Source organism: Pseudophryne corroboree, chromosome 8 (genome assembly GCF_028390025.1).
Source record: "Pseudophryne corroboree isolate aPseCor3 chromosome 8, aPseCor3.hap2, whole genome shotgun sequence".
Lineage (NCBI taxonomy): Eukaryota > Metazoa > Chordata > Amphibia > Anura > Myobatrachidae > Pseudophryne > Pseudophryne corroboree.
In genome coordinates this window covers 437,484,345-437,499,187 of record NC_086451.1, presented here as the reverse complement: position 1 = coordinate 437,499,187, position 14,843 = coordinate 437,484,345, and the positions used below count along the sequence as shown (strand labels likewise).

The window sequence follows — 14,843 nt, the reverse complement described above, 5'->3', positions numbered from 1 at the left end:
AGACAGCCATGGAAGACATCCGTGCATTCAGATGACCAAGGTCCTTCATAGCCTCCACCATGAAACCTGCAGAATCCTGTATGTGACGTAAAAACATTTCAATGTCACTTCTATCCATAGTATCTAAATCCTCTAGTAATGTGCCTGACCACTTTACTATGGCTTTAGAAATCCATGCACAAGGGATAGTGGGCCTTAGCGCCACGCCTGAAGAAGTGTATATGGATTTGAGCGTAGTCTCAATCTTGTGGTCTGCCGGCTCTTTCAAAGCGGTAGACCCAGGGACAGGTAAAACCACCTTTTTAGACAATCTAGATACAGAAGCGTCTACGATAGGAGGGTTTTCCCACTTTTTTCTATCCTCTTCAGGGAAAGGAAAAGCAACTAGAACTCTCTTTGGGATCTGGATTTTTTTGTCCGGGTTTACCCAGGATTTTTCAAATAATGCGTTTAATTCCTTAGACGCAGGGAAGGTAAGGGAGGCTTTCTTATTGTCTGTAAAGTAAGCCTCCTCAACCTGTTCAGGTACCTTGTCAGTAATGTGTAGAACGTCCCGAATGGCCTCAATCATGAGCTACACCCCCTTAGCAAGGGATGCCTCCCCCCACAGTTTATACCCATCACCATCCCGCGTATCAGAGTCGGTATCCATGTCGACTTGCATTATCTGGGCAAGAGCACGCAGTTTTGGGCATATACCAGGGGATTTAGATGAGGTAGCAGGAGTAGAATACAACAAAACCTCTACAGATTTTTTTCAAAACCTGTGTTTCAGTCTCAGTATGAGCTATCCTAGATGAAATCTGAGATATCATTCCCTTAATAGAAGCCACCCACTGGTGTTCGGATTCAGAAGGCCGAGACAGTATATAGCATTCCTGAGTACATGGAATAGACTCTTCTGGAGAAGATACACACTCTGCAGCACAAGACACAGAGTCCCTGGACATGGCAATATGAGATATATGTACACACACACACACACAAAAATGTAAGACACAGTTTCCCCCAAGTACCTTCAGAGAGACACAGAGTTAAGGAGCCAGCACGCACACAGCCCCCCAGTAGGCAGTTATATAATAAAAGCCTGGTGCTGACTGTGCAACCTTAATAGACTACCCAGTTTATAATGTGATCTAAACACTCTCCCCACTTCTATAACCCCCTGGTACCGCACAGGATAGCTGGAGGTATGTGGAGGGTCAGCGCTCCCTGTCAGCGTCTCTCTGTGTGATCTGCAGGGAGAAAATGGCGCTGGTGAGATGCTGGATCCGTTCTAAGGAGAAGCTCCGCCCCCTGTAATGGCGCGTCTTCCGACACTTTGAGATTATACTGGCCTGAGGTAAAAACACTTGCTAGCAGTAGTACACAGTCCCTGATAGCAAAATTGACCAGTTTTGAGGGTATTGCGCTGGCCCAGGGTGCCCCTCACAGCGCCGCACCTCTGTACCGCTGAGCCCTCTGGAGCGCAGCTTCAGCGCTGCGCTCTCACCCTTATGCCGCCATTCTCACCGGCGTACCGCTTGCCGGGGCGCCGGCGTCATACTCACCACCGCGATCTTCTGGCTCTGTTAGGGGGTGGCGGCATGCTGCGGGAGTGAGCGGTCGCCTCGGGGGCTTGCGATCATCACCCTCAGGAGCTCAGTGTCCTGTCAGCGGAGATAGTGGTCATTAACCTCAGAGGGTTGGACACTTCTCCCCCCCCCTAAGTCCCATGAAGCAGGGAGGCTGTTTCCAGCAGCCTCCCTGTGCCTAACTCTAAAAAAAAACAAAAAACTAAAAGAACTCCTAGGAGCTCCCCTAGCTGTGACCGGCTCCTCCGGGCACATTTTCTAAACTGAGTCTGGTGGGAGGGGCATAGAGGGAGGCGCCAGCCCACACTATTAAACTCTTAAAGTGCCCATGGCTCCCAAGGGACCCGTCTATACCCCATGGTACTAATGTGGACCCTAGCATCCTCTAGGACGTAAGAGAAATAAGGTTTCTCGTGGCCACTTAAAGTATATGGAACTTCTTATAAAACACAATACGCAAACAAATCCTGAAAAATATCAGTGTCTTTTCTTCAACAAGTAGATCTTACTTACTTTGGGGCTCATTTACATCTGGATATAAGTTACTGTTATGACACGCCTCTCAGATGTAGCAGTACACGTCTGCGCTGATAGGTGTTACTGTCACAGTCTCCCTGAAATGCTTTTACAAAAGTAGGCAAGTATGCCACAACACCTCCCAGTGCATCTCACCACCTCTCACGCATCCACCAGGAAACCATGGTAAAATGTTAGCAGTACGGTGCGGCATGAATGATTACAGAGACTCCGCCCTTCTGTCACTGTCCTTATCTGTAATCACAAGAGACACTTGGTTCCGGTCCCTTACTGCTAAGCCTACCCTGCACTGTGTATAGATGTATTTAGTGGCGCAGCAACTGCTGAATGACAGATGTTGAGATATATGTACAGTAGAAGTGGAACAACACTGCCCTCTCTGGTAAGAAGGTGGCATTACCAATGTTTATTTTGATAATTACATAAGATTCCATATATCAGTGCATTATGAAGAACACTGCAATGGACACATTACACTTCACAATGTATATCAGTCCCTGTCTCTAATTGTCCTCGCCCATCGTTCTCGTCTGGTCAGGAACAGAGGACTTCTACCTTTGGTGGTTCTGGTCTGATCTGTTATAGTTCTAGCACATCTATTCCAATGAAAAAGTCCATTGCTCTCCAAACATGCAAGTATAGCAACCAAAGCAACCAATCAGATTGTAGATATCATTTTATATAATGCACTTGATAAATGATAATTATAGTCATATTGGTTGCCATGGGCAACTTCTTCACCTATCCTCTTTAGAAGGATTGATACATCTCCCCTGTAACCCTTTAATGACCAAGGACAGTTTGCACCTCCACAGCAAGAGCAATGTTTTACATTTTGGGCCTAATTCATGTTTGTATGCAGCTGCCATTTTCTAGACTCCGGAGCTGCTGATGTCAGTAGGATAGGCCTATGGCTACGAAGACTGGACGCGGCAGTTGCGACGGTGGCTCCAACTTTCTCTGCGTACATGATGGCAGCTGAATGCAAATACACATCCAGTTACCTCCCCAAACGCTCCCTTCTTCAATCACTCTGCGATTTAGGCCTCACTGCGGGCGCCAAGGCATCTTGGCGCCTGCGCAGTGTGATCGCGGCACATGTGCCTCTGCTGATAATCACTCTGTTTGTGTGAACATCGGCAACTGCGTGCAAACATGGGCCCTTTGTGTACTGCGTTGGCTTTTGCGGGGGAACAAGTGTGATGCTGAGTTACACAATTTGCTTGTGGTGCGCATCCCCTGCAGACAGACCACACTCATAGGGAATAGTTGTGATCATTCTCAGCATTAACCACATGAAGTCTGCACTGGATAATGATGACACACCTGTAACAGTGGGTGGAGCTTATTAACAGCTCCTTAATGAGCTCATTAAAGTTAATGATCCCACCTTATAAATCCTGAATGTCTCTCAGCCCAGCCATTACACCCTGTCCTGAATGAGGTGAGTGTAGCAGGTAGTATGTGCCCTGATGTGGGGGATCAGTAAGCTGTAATATGCTGCACTGTGCCCTATAGTAAGAAGGAGACTCTGTGGGGACTGTAGATGAATCTCCCGGTGGAAGTTTGCACGCAGACAGCAGATGTCTCTCTGTAGGTATTGCTCAGTCTCTGTTACTGCACTACGGGACCAGATGCATGCCCAGCCCGCTGTCCAGATATTATCCTGGCTACTCTGCTCAGTAGTCATTGACCAGAGCATGCTGGGATCTGTAGTTCCATGTGCCCCAGAGCCGCATGTGACTTTAGCCTCAGGCCTTGCTTTTCCAGATCCTCAGATTGCAGTCGGACTTCAGCTGTAACACATGAATGTATTCTGTAGACTGACGCAGCCACAGCCGTGTTCTTATGTTATACTGTATCTATCACATAGGATGCTGCCATGGTCCTGTGAAATCCTGTCCTGTTACTGACGTGGATGTCCCCATGTCCGCTACCTAGGTGCATCACAGTAACTGTCATGGCAGCTCCCAGTCAGGGACGGCTGAGTCTGTAAGGGTGGGGTTCTGTAAAATCTATTACATAGAACAACTGTTCACTATTATAAGTGTGCCCTGATCTGAGGAGCGTGGTATAACCGAGGCCCTTCTGCTCAGTGTCCGTTACATATTATTTGTGGGTGTGACTGTTCCCCAGATTATTACTGAATGGAAATCTCGGACTGGATGTTGGAGGCAGCAGAAGACTCGGACAATGAGGTGAGATGTCAGCTTGTCCTGTTAGTTGAAGCCTCTAGTCCAGAAGTTCCCAACCACGGTCCTCAAGGCACACCAACAGTGCAGGTTTTACTGATATCCAGGCTTCAGCACAGATGGTTAAATCAAAATAACTGAGCTACTAATTGTCACCTGTGCTGAAGCCTGGATATCACTAATATCTGCACTGTTAGAGTTCCTTGAGGACCGCGTTTGGGAACCTCTGCTGTAGTCTATAGATCAGAGTTGTCTGTGTACCAGCTGGTTAGTGGCCAGCGCACAAAATAAGGGACAGTTATGCCAAAATATAAACGCATACAAAAATAGCCTCTTTCTGCCCATATACAGAGCCGGTTCCGTTGCTCCTGGTCATTTTTCTCAGCCACATTTGATCTATATCTCACCATACCAGGCCTACATCACACCACCTTTCCAATGAGGCGGAAGCTCCAAATACGCACTACTCTGCAGTCGCACATATCTGTCTCACACTGGCTATGTGTAGTGCTCACTCTAGTAAGGTATACAAAGCATATGTGCCTACCTGACCCTCTCCATGAGGGAGGAAATGCTCTGTTCCTGGACTTTCCTGGTAATGTATGATTGCCATCACCTGTGGTGAAACACCTTTGTTATCAATTAACTAGCTCACCACAGGTGATGGCAATCATACATTACCAGGAAAGTCCAGGAACAAAGCATTTTCTCTGGCTGGGTCCACAGGATTATCCACAGGATAACATTGGGATATTGTCGAGCGACAGCGAAAATGGCACCAACACGGTCATGAGCTTTCTGGCCTCCCAGAATGCATTGGGGCCTCCACTATATAGTCCCGCCCACTGACTCAGTCAGATCAGTTTTTTGCTTGGTGCGGCAGGAAGCCGCATGGTCACAGGGCTGCTGTGAAAGCAGCCTCAAGTTTTCATTACTTTATTTTTATAGACTTACTGTTTTGGTTTGAGCGACTTCTCTTAACAGCGTCTTAAACGTGTATTAGAAAGAGTCGCTCCAACAACTCCCCACCGGGTCGCAACAACGCTTACCTTCGCGGTACAGTGCTGTCTCGACGGGCGTCTGTGTCGGATGTTCTAGCAGGTCCAGCAGACGTTACCAGGCTGTGGCCGGAGCATGGGGAGACAGTGAGTATATGGACTTCCTCTTACTAGAGGGGTCAGGACACAGCTACGCTGATTTGGTGGAGACTACAAACAGCGTGTTGATGCGCCGAACATCTCGAGTGTGACAGCGCTACGCTCCGGGGATCATAGGCGCCAGGACTAGGTGAGGCCGTGATCCTGGGAGTTTAAGTCAACAGGGGGTTTCAGACGCTCTCCTGGCCGTCCCTCCTCCGAGTTCATGGCCAGTTCCCGTGGGTCTCTCGTTTCATGAACTGAATGACCTCACTTCCGGCTCAGACGCTACCACGAGGGTACTCGGTCGCAGCTTAGACGCTGCGGTTGTGTACACTGGATATAAACCCGCCCAGACCGAGTCGCAGGCCTTTAGTGTCTGCATGCACGTGGAGTCGCTCAGCGTCCGTGTCCGTTGGTGAGCGTCCGTGTCCGTTATCAGTTACCAAGAGCGGCAGTGTACACCAGTAGCGTCTGAATCCACTCAGTGTCTTTCGAGCGTCTTTGCTTGGATATGGAAGTGTGGTGAGTCTCCCTGTATCCCGCTCCCTGGAGGCACGGTATACAGTACTAAAAATTCCTTCTACTTCTTAGTGTGCACTGTTAATTTTTAGTACCTATTGCATATAAGTCCTGTATATTACTGTGTTTTCTGCATGTTATGTTGAAAAAGAACCAGTTAAACAGAAGTACAATTTTCCTACTTATGTATAAGTTATTATGGAGGTTGTATTCTCATATGACAATGTCTAATGCTTTAACATGTGACTGACTGCTAGTATGTGTGCTGACTTTTCTGTGTAATGTCAGTCCTGTTCTGACCCTCAAATCAGGTGCACTGTGGTCAGATTGATTTCACCTCTATATACTGATTATAGGGTGTGGTTCAGTCACAAAATTGTGTAGTCAATATCAGAAAAAATGTCTGTGAGCGGCAAAAGTGATGAGGAGAATTTATCAAGCACTCCTACAGCCCTAACATGCTTATCTTGTAAGTCAGGGGTAATTGATATGATTCAATTGGTCACTTATGAGGGTTTGTGTGCAAACTGTTTTGCTTTTCAGCGAAGTAAAAAACAGGAGTTAGTTCAACCTCCAGTAGAGCCACCATGGAATATGTTTGCAAACACTCTGTCTTCAATAGCGGACAGGTTAGCTCCAGTAGCACCACCTCAGGGGTTAGGTTACACTATGAACCCATACATGCAGCTCCCTTCCTATGGTTTGGTTCCAGTAGCCTCTACAAGCAACCAAGGGGTAGGTAAGACTAAGACAGATACGTCTGTATGGCAGACTACACAAGAGGATACATCGGATGATGATGCGGAAACAATAGATTCAACTCTGTATGATGATCAGTCGCAGAGCTTTAGTTCAGATGATGTAGCTGAACTCATTAATGCAGTAAAGGCTGTGCTTTCTCTGGAAGAACCAGCCAAGACAGCGTTAAAAGCAAAAGCACCTCTATTCAAACGAACAAAGTCAGTGAAAGCTGAATTTCCAGCGTCAGAGGAGTTGACGGAAATGATGGATGAGTCTTGGGCAGCGCCCGGTAAAAAGTATAAGATTCCTAGGAGATGGGATTCTTATTATCCATTTCCTGCTGGAGATTGTTCGAAGAGAGAAGTTCCTCCAAAAGTAGATGCACATGTTCTGCGACTTGTGCACAAATCTGCTTTGCCACTCATCTACCTCTTTGAATGATGTCACAGACAGGAGGGTAGAGAGCCTATTGAAAAATATTTTTTCTCTTGTGGGTGCAGTGGTAAGACCTGCTATGGCTTCGGCCTGGGTAGCAAAGGCAATGGGCGAATGGATAGAGGAACTAGAGAATGACATCCCCTCTCCTACTAGGGAGCAAGAGGATCGTCTTTGCCGTTTAAGACAATCTGCCCAGTATTTAGAAGTAGCAGCCATTGATGTAGGCACTGTTGCTTCTAAAGCTTCAGCCCTGGCAGTAGTCGCTCGCAGAGCAGTCTGGCTACGGACCTGGAAGGCAGATGCGGAGTCCAAGAAGGAATTGGAAGCATTGCCTTTCGTGGGTAATATATTATTTGGAAAACCTTTATCGGATATCCTAGAGTCAGAGGCTGAATCGAAGGTCAGATTTCCGGCTACCTACAACCCTAAGTCCAAGGGTTTAAAATTTCGCTCATTTCGCTGGCAAAGCAAAGCGAAAGGTAAAGAGGAGCCTAAACAACCCCAGTTTAAATCCAGGGGTAGGAAGCAGTGGGCTAGCAAAAAGCCAGCTTCCAAACCTGAACAAAAGCCCTCAGCCTGAAGAGACGGGCCTCCGCCTGGAGGATTCCAGGGTTGGGGGCCGACTCCTGCAATTTGCACACACATGGCAACAGTCAACAACAGATGCCTGGGTGCAGAAGGTAGTATCTCAGGGGTATGGGTTCCCATTCAGGAGGCAGCCTCCTCAAAGATTTTTTTTTGCACCAGCCCGTCTCGTATAGAGTCGAAGGCCAATGCCCTGCAAGAAGCAGTCCAAAAATTACTGCAGTCAGGTGTGATTGTCCCAGTACCTCCATCACAAAAGGGACAGGGGTATTACTCCAATCTGTTTCTAATCCAGAAACCAAATGGGTCATATCAACCAATTCTAAATCTGAAGATGTTGAACAATTACATATGGATCCCGAAGTTCCACATGGAGACGTTACGCTCCATAATGTTGGCTATGGAACCGGGAGACTATATGGTATCTCTGGATGTGCGGGATGCTTACCTACATGTGCCTATAGCACTATCACATCAGTGTTACCTCAGGTTTGCCATCCTCAAGGAACACTTCCGGTTCCAAGCTCTGCACTTCGGGCTAGCTACAGCACCCAGGGTGTTTACCAAGATCATGGTGGTTATGGCAGCTTGTCTGCGCAAACAAGGGATAAGGATATTCCTATACCTAGACGACCTATTAATCTTAGCACAGTCGCAAGATTTACTGTTGAGCCATCTCCAACAGACGATAGTTTGTTTACAGAGACACGGGTGGCTCATAAATTGGGAGAAGTCGTCCCTGAATCCATCACAGCGGATGGTTCATTTGGGAGCCATATTGGATTCAGACCTACAGAGAGTTCTCTTACCAGAGAAGAAAATAGTCAAGGTGCAGGTCATGGCTCAGGAAGCGTTGCAAGCCCAGACAATGTCAGTCCATGCAGCAATGCGACTGTTGGGTCTGATGGTATCAATGTTCGACATGGTGGAATATGCGCAATTCCACTCCAGACCATTGCAGCATCTCATTTTGACAAAATGGAACGGAAATCATCAAACAAAGAAGCAGATGATAAAGATTCCAGTAAATGTAAAAAGGTCTCTAGCATGGTGGCTACAGACAGACCATTTAAACAAGGGGAGACCCTTTTGGAATAAAAGTGGCAAGTCCTGACGACAGATGCCAGCCTGCAAGGTTGGGGGGCGGTACTCGGAAGCCTATGGTTCCAGGGAAAATGGACCGCAAGGGAAAGTCGCCTGCCGATAAATCTGTTAGAAATAAGAGCCATTTACTTGGCCCTAGTTCAGGCAAAGGACAATCTACAAGGAAGACCAGTCCAGATCCGCTCCGACAATGCGACGGCAGTAGCATACCTAAATCATCAAGGCAAGAGTCTGATGGAGGAAGTAACTCCCATTCTAAAGTGGGCAGAACTCCATCTCCCAGCATTGTCAGCAGTATTTGTCCCGGGTGTACTAAATTGGGAAGCGGATTTTCTCAGTCGGCACACCATTCAGGAAACCGAATGGGCACTACACCCAGAAGTGTTTCAGACACTGGTGAACAGATGGGGTCTACCGGAGATAGACCTTATGGCGTCTCGTCTAAACAACAAAGTTCCGAGGTACGGATCAAGAACAAGGGACCCAGGAGCAGTCCTGGTAGACGCACTGTCAGTAGAATGGAGGTTTCAGCTGGCATATCTGTTCCCTCCAATATCTGTTACCCAGAGTAGTGAGAAAGATAAAACAGGCAAAAGGAGCAATCATTCTAATAGCTCCAGCTTGGCCAAGAAGGCATTGGTACACAGATCTGTGGAGAATGTCCGTGGAAGCACCGATACTGCTCCCTCAACGTCCAGATCTGTTAATGCAGGGTCCTTGTTGTCACAGTCATCTGGATCGCCTGTCTTTGACGGCGTGGCTGTTGAAACCTCTATCTTAGAGGCTAAAGGATTTTCAAAGCAAGTAATCCAAACCATGCTTAGAGCAAGAAAGCCTTCTTCGGCCCGTGTATATCATAGAATATGGCAAGCCTATATTCATTGGTGTTCTGGAAAAAATTACAATCCAAGAGCCTTTAAAGTAGCTAGAATTTTGGATTTTCTGCAGGCAGGATTGGATAAGGGGTTGAAGGTTGCTTCCTTGAGGAAGTCTCAGCGTTGACTGTATGGTTTCAGCAGAAGATTGCTGACCTACAGGATGTACGTACGTTTTTCCAAGGAGTAGTACATATTCAACCTCCATTTGTTCCTCCTGCAGCTCCCTGGGATTTGAATTTAGTTCTTAAATTTCTCCAGGGTCCTTTGTTTGAACCACTTGAGAGAGCGGATCTTAAGTGGTTAACGATTAAAGTTCTTTTTTTACTGGCAATGGCGTCAGCCAGAAGAGGGTCAGATTTAGGAGCATTGTCATGTAAGTCTCCTTTCCTAAGTTTTTTTCCAGACAGAGCAGTTCTCAGAACGAGATCTAGTTATCTTCCAAAGGTGGTGTCAAAGTTTCACCTGAATAAAGAGATTGTAGTCCCAGCTTTTCAGGTATTGGGACTATCTGCGGGAGAAGCGTCACTGGATGTGGTCCGGTCTTTAAAAATCTATATAGATCGTACTAGTGCCATCAGGAAAACAGATTCCCTCTTCATCCTCTACGGATTCCATAGGAGAGGTTGGCCTGCTAGTAAACAGATGCTGGCGAGATGGCTCCGAGTGGTAATATCTGAAGCTTATTCTCATGCAGATCTCCCTATTCCGGCTAATGTCTCTGCACACTCTACACGTAAGGTAGGTCCTTCTTGGGCAGCACAACAGGGTGCATCAGCAGAACAGATATGTAAGGCAGCCACATGGTCTTCCATAAACACATTCATCAGACATTATGCCTTGGATACTTTTGCCTCTCATGACGCAGACTTCGGGCGAAAGGTCCTCCTGTGCAATCAGGAGCGTCCCCACCACTAAAATGGCTTTGGGAATCCCAATGTTATCCTGTGGATAATCCTGTGGACCCAGCCAGAGAAATAAACGTTATGGTAAGAACTTACCGTTGATAACGTGATTTCTCTTATGTCCTCAGGTATCCACAGGGATCCCACCCGGACGCATCTGATTTGAGGATCTAGACAAACACTAAAAACCTCTTCCTTCTTGTATGGAAGGGTGTGCATGTGTGTTCTTATCGCCTGTACAGGTCTCTACCTAATGTTCCTGCCTATAATCGCTGTGGAAAGAACTGATCTGACTGAGTCAGTGGGCGGGACTATATAGTGGAGGCCCCAATGCATCCTGGGAGGCCAGAAAGCTCGTGACCGTGTTGGTGCCATTTTCACTGTCGCTCGACAATATCCCAATGTTATCCTGTGGATACCTGTGGACATAAAAGAAATCACGTTATCAACGGTAAGTTCTTACCATAACGTTTATTTCTCCCTCATGGAGAGGGTCATGTAGGCAAGTATGGTGCAGCAGTATCTGGACTCTGGGTCGACACTGAATACGTCAACAGTGAATAGGTTGCCACTAGAAATAGGTCGGCATGCATGTTTCACTTTTTTTTGTTGTTGTACTTTTTCATACTTCACGATCCACATGGACTATGATTGGGAGCGGTAACCTGTGCTGAGCGCAGGGGTAGCGGAGCGAGGCGCCTTGCCTGAAGCATGGCGAGCGACGCGTGGGTACACAGTGCACTCATTGCATACCTCCCAACATGACCCTCTCCAGGAGGGACAGAATGTTCTGCTCCTGGACTTCCTTCTTAATTTATGATTGCAGGCACCTGTGTTGAACAGGATAATGGATAAGAAAGGTGTTTCAGCACAGGTGATGGCAATCATGAATTAAGAGGGAAGTCCAGGAGCAGAACATTCTGTCCCTCCTGGATAGGGTCATGTTGGGAGGAATGTAATTGGGGTTTCCAGTCACTTTACAAAGAACACAACACCAAAAAAATTAAAAACCCATGTCAACCTTTTTTCATATCGACCTAATGGCTGTGTCGACCTATTTCTAGTGTCAACCCATACAAAGCAATGGGGGGGGGGGGGGGGGGGTAGGTAGGTAGTCAGTGGAAAGCTCGTTACTTGTCTTCAGGTGTGCCCTTTGTGCTCTACATTCTAGAACACAGATTCTCAAACTCGGTCCTCAGGACCCCACACGGTGCATGTTTTGCAGGTCCCCTCACAGAATCACAAGTTAAATAATTAGCTCCACCCGTGGACCTTTTAAAATGTGTCAGTGAGTAATTAATACACTTGTGCACCTGCTGGGTTACCTGCAAAACATGCACTGTGAGAACCTATGTTCTAGAACATAGTGTCCCTTTTTTAATGTAAATCAGTAGACTGTGGCTTTGTAACGACACATTAAAAAAAATCCGAGCACGCACGTTCTGCGCAATACTGTTGATTTTTACTTGGTGATGAGCGGAAGTGCTGTGATGTATATTGTACTCTGCTTACTAAGGCAGTCGTTTATTATGTGTCCTTATTTCTCCTAGGTCTCTGTAGATAAGAGCAGACACTATCGGCTGGGCCCAGATAATCTCAATGACACCTTAGAATACGACCAAACCACCTGTGATCCTGTTACGCCAGTTTATAAAGAAGAAAATGGCACCCTACCGGAGTCTGACTCCAATACCCGATCCTATGAACCGAACTGATAATTACATGCAGATTTCTAGCGAGTACTGGCCTTTCCTCAGCGTTGTCACTCACTCCTCAGGTGAGCAGGCGGATTATACACCAGATGCTGCTGTGCGTGTGATTGGTGCGCTACCACTGTACTGGGGTAATCGCTGGTAGTAACAGAGTAACTGTTTCCCTGTATCGTACACATTTATTCTGGTCGTAGAGCCTGGATAAGAATAAATCCGTCGCTGTAATGTCTGTGTGTTTCTTGCTGCAGCCTCTGCCCTTTGCCGCAGTCAGTAGATGCATAACCCAAACCTTATTCTTACACAATGCAGAGTACAACATGAAGCGCTGTTCCCAGCTGTGTCCCTAAAGCCACTGTACATACGTAAGTGTGACTGCAATAATATAAAGACAACATTGGTAGAAATATCCAGATGGAGCCACGCTCATCTAGCCTTCTCTGCTGCACCTAGGTGCACCAAGGCTTATTAGTATAAGCCTTTCATCTATTGTTCTCAGCTACAATACAGCAAAGGATTAAGTCCGACTGCCCTGGCTCAGTTAATCTTAGAAAAGGGATAGATGAGCATGGCTCCATCTGTATATCATTATAGTAGAGTTACTAAACTCGAGCACGCCTCCTCATACCCATATCGAAGTCCTAGAACTGGAGGTCAACCATGGCATTCTGTAGTCACACCGCATCTACAGAAACTCACGTAAAGTAAAGCTGCAATGGTGTAAATCTACTACCACTGGCTTACTCACATAGAGACCCCTAACAAATGGTTCTAGGCACTGCAAACGTACTTAAATCTGTGCCGGATTATAGGGTGAGGGACATGGGTGGTTGCCCTGGGGCCCATACTCAGGTTCCAGTGATCGCAAAAATGCACTATAGCGCGTATTTTACCTCAGAATTGACAATGTGGACCCGAAAATTAACCAACAGCGCTGTCCGTGTCCTGTGCTGTCTCACTGTTCATCTCCCGTCCTCCGCTCTCCTCACTCCCTACCTCGTGGCTGGGAGACTGAGGGGCCTATTTACTAAGCCTTAGATGGAGATAAAGTGCACAGAGAGAAAGTACCAGCCAATCAGCTCCTAACTGTCATTTTTCAAAAACAGCCTGTGACCTGACAGGAGCTGATTGGCTGGTACAATGTCTTAGTAAATAGACCCCTGAGTGTGATCTCCCTCTGGCGGCAGCCTGCTGTGCGTGGCTGAGAGAATGTGATCTCCCTCCCTCACCTTCGCACCAGACCCTATTTATCCGGCGGCATCCAGCTATGCATGGCTGGAGAGCTGTCACCTCCGGGCAGGGGATGTGGCTGTTACATTACTGGGGAAAGTCACAGTTCCCCATCCGTGAGACACACCAGTCAGAAGACTGCGGAGAAAGCAGCATGCCGGAGTCATACCCGCGGAAGGTGCCAGCAGTAGGTTGCGAGACAGTAGGCGGCTGAGGGTGGCAGGGGCAGGTATAGGACAGTCAGACTGGAGAAGAGTAGTGGGCAGCTTCTGCAGGACTTAGCCCGCCGCCTTCACCACTTCTATAATGCTGCAATGCCGCTCTTTCCCCTCTAACCTGCTGCTCTATGGTGGTCATTCAGGTGCGGTCGGAGGTGCTGTATGGTGACGGTGATGCACCAGGAGGCGTCTATTACATGTAGACACCACCTGCTGCACTACTGATCCTACCTGCATCCTAGGACGCAGAATCGGATCAAAGCACTCACCATCAGGCAGCTTGCTGCACCAATGGTTCCCCCCAAGACGCCCGTCACAGAGGCCATTAAATCTCCATCCTACAGCGGAGATACCTGGCCTATTCACGCTCCCTAATTGGTGGTGACACGCCTCCATTTTTCCCAAACGGGGTCCGTCGCCACCTCGTCTGCACTTGTATGACCCTCTCTATATTATAATCTGCTCTCCGGCTCCGAAGTCTAGGCTCGCCCTCTTCTTACCCTCCACCTTGTCATCAGCAATTTTAATTTGCTCCCCTCTTCCACGCTAGCCTGCCTATGCCCTCATTCTACCCTGTTAGAGCTCCATAGGACAGAGGCGCTGGGACGGTATCTGGAAGGATGTATTGTAGTGTACTGTAATGATTTAGTGCAGCGTATAGGGAGGGAGTTATAGTGATGTAGTGCAGCACATGGGGGGGATGTAGTGTAGAAGTTCAGCGTATGAAGGGATGGAGTGATGTAGTTCAGCATATGGAGGAATGTAGTGTAGTGCGGCATATAGAGGTATGTAGTACAGTAATGTAGTGGGGGTATAGGAGGGATGTAGTGCAGTGTATATACAGTATAGGGTGATGTAATGCCGCATATAGGGTGAAGTGATGTAGTACAACAATGTCTTGTAGCATATAAGGGGACTGTAGTGCAGTGATGTAGTATGTGGGAGGGGGGTGTAGTGCAGCGATGTGCAGTGGGGTACACGCTGCTGTGGAGGGAGCATGTCATTTAGACACTGGGTGCATTTGGGGCATAGAAGGGTGCCTGTGGGGAAAACGCTGCTGTGGAGTGAGCACAGCCA

At 47.5% G+C, this 14,843-nt stretch overlaps 1 long non-coding RNA gene across 1 annotated transcript; it reads left to right on the top strand.

Moving 5' to 3' along the window:
• The first annotated feature begins 3,069 nt into the window (after positions 1-3,069).
• LOC134947932 (uncharacterized) lies at positions 3,070-12,546 on the top strand. Its single transcript, XR_010182868.1, has 2 exons — positions 3,070-4,309; positions 12,160-12,546. It is a non-coding gene; the product is annotated as an uncharacterized LOC134947932 (long non-coding RNA).
• The last annotated feature ends 2,297 nt before the right edge of the window (positions 12,547-14,843 follow it).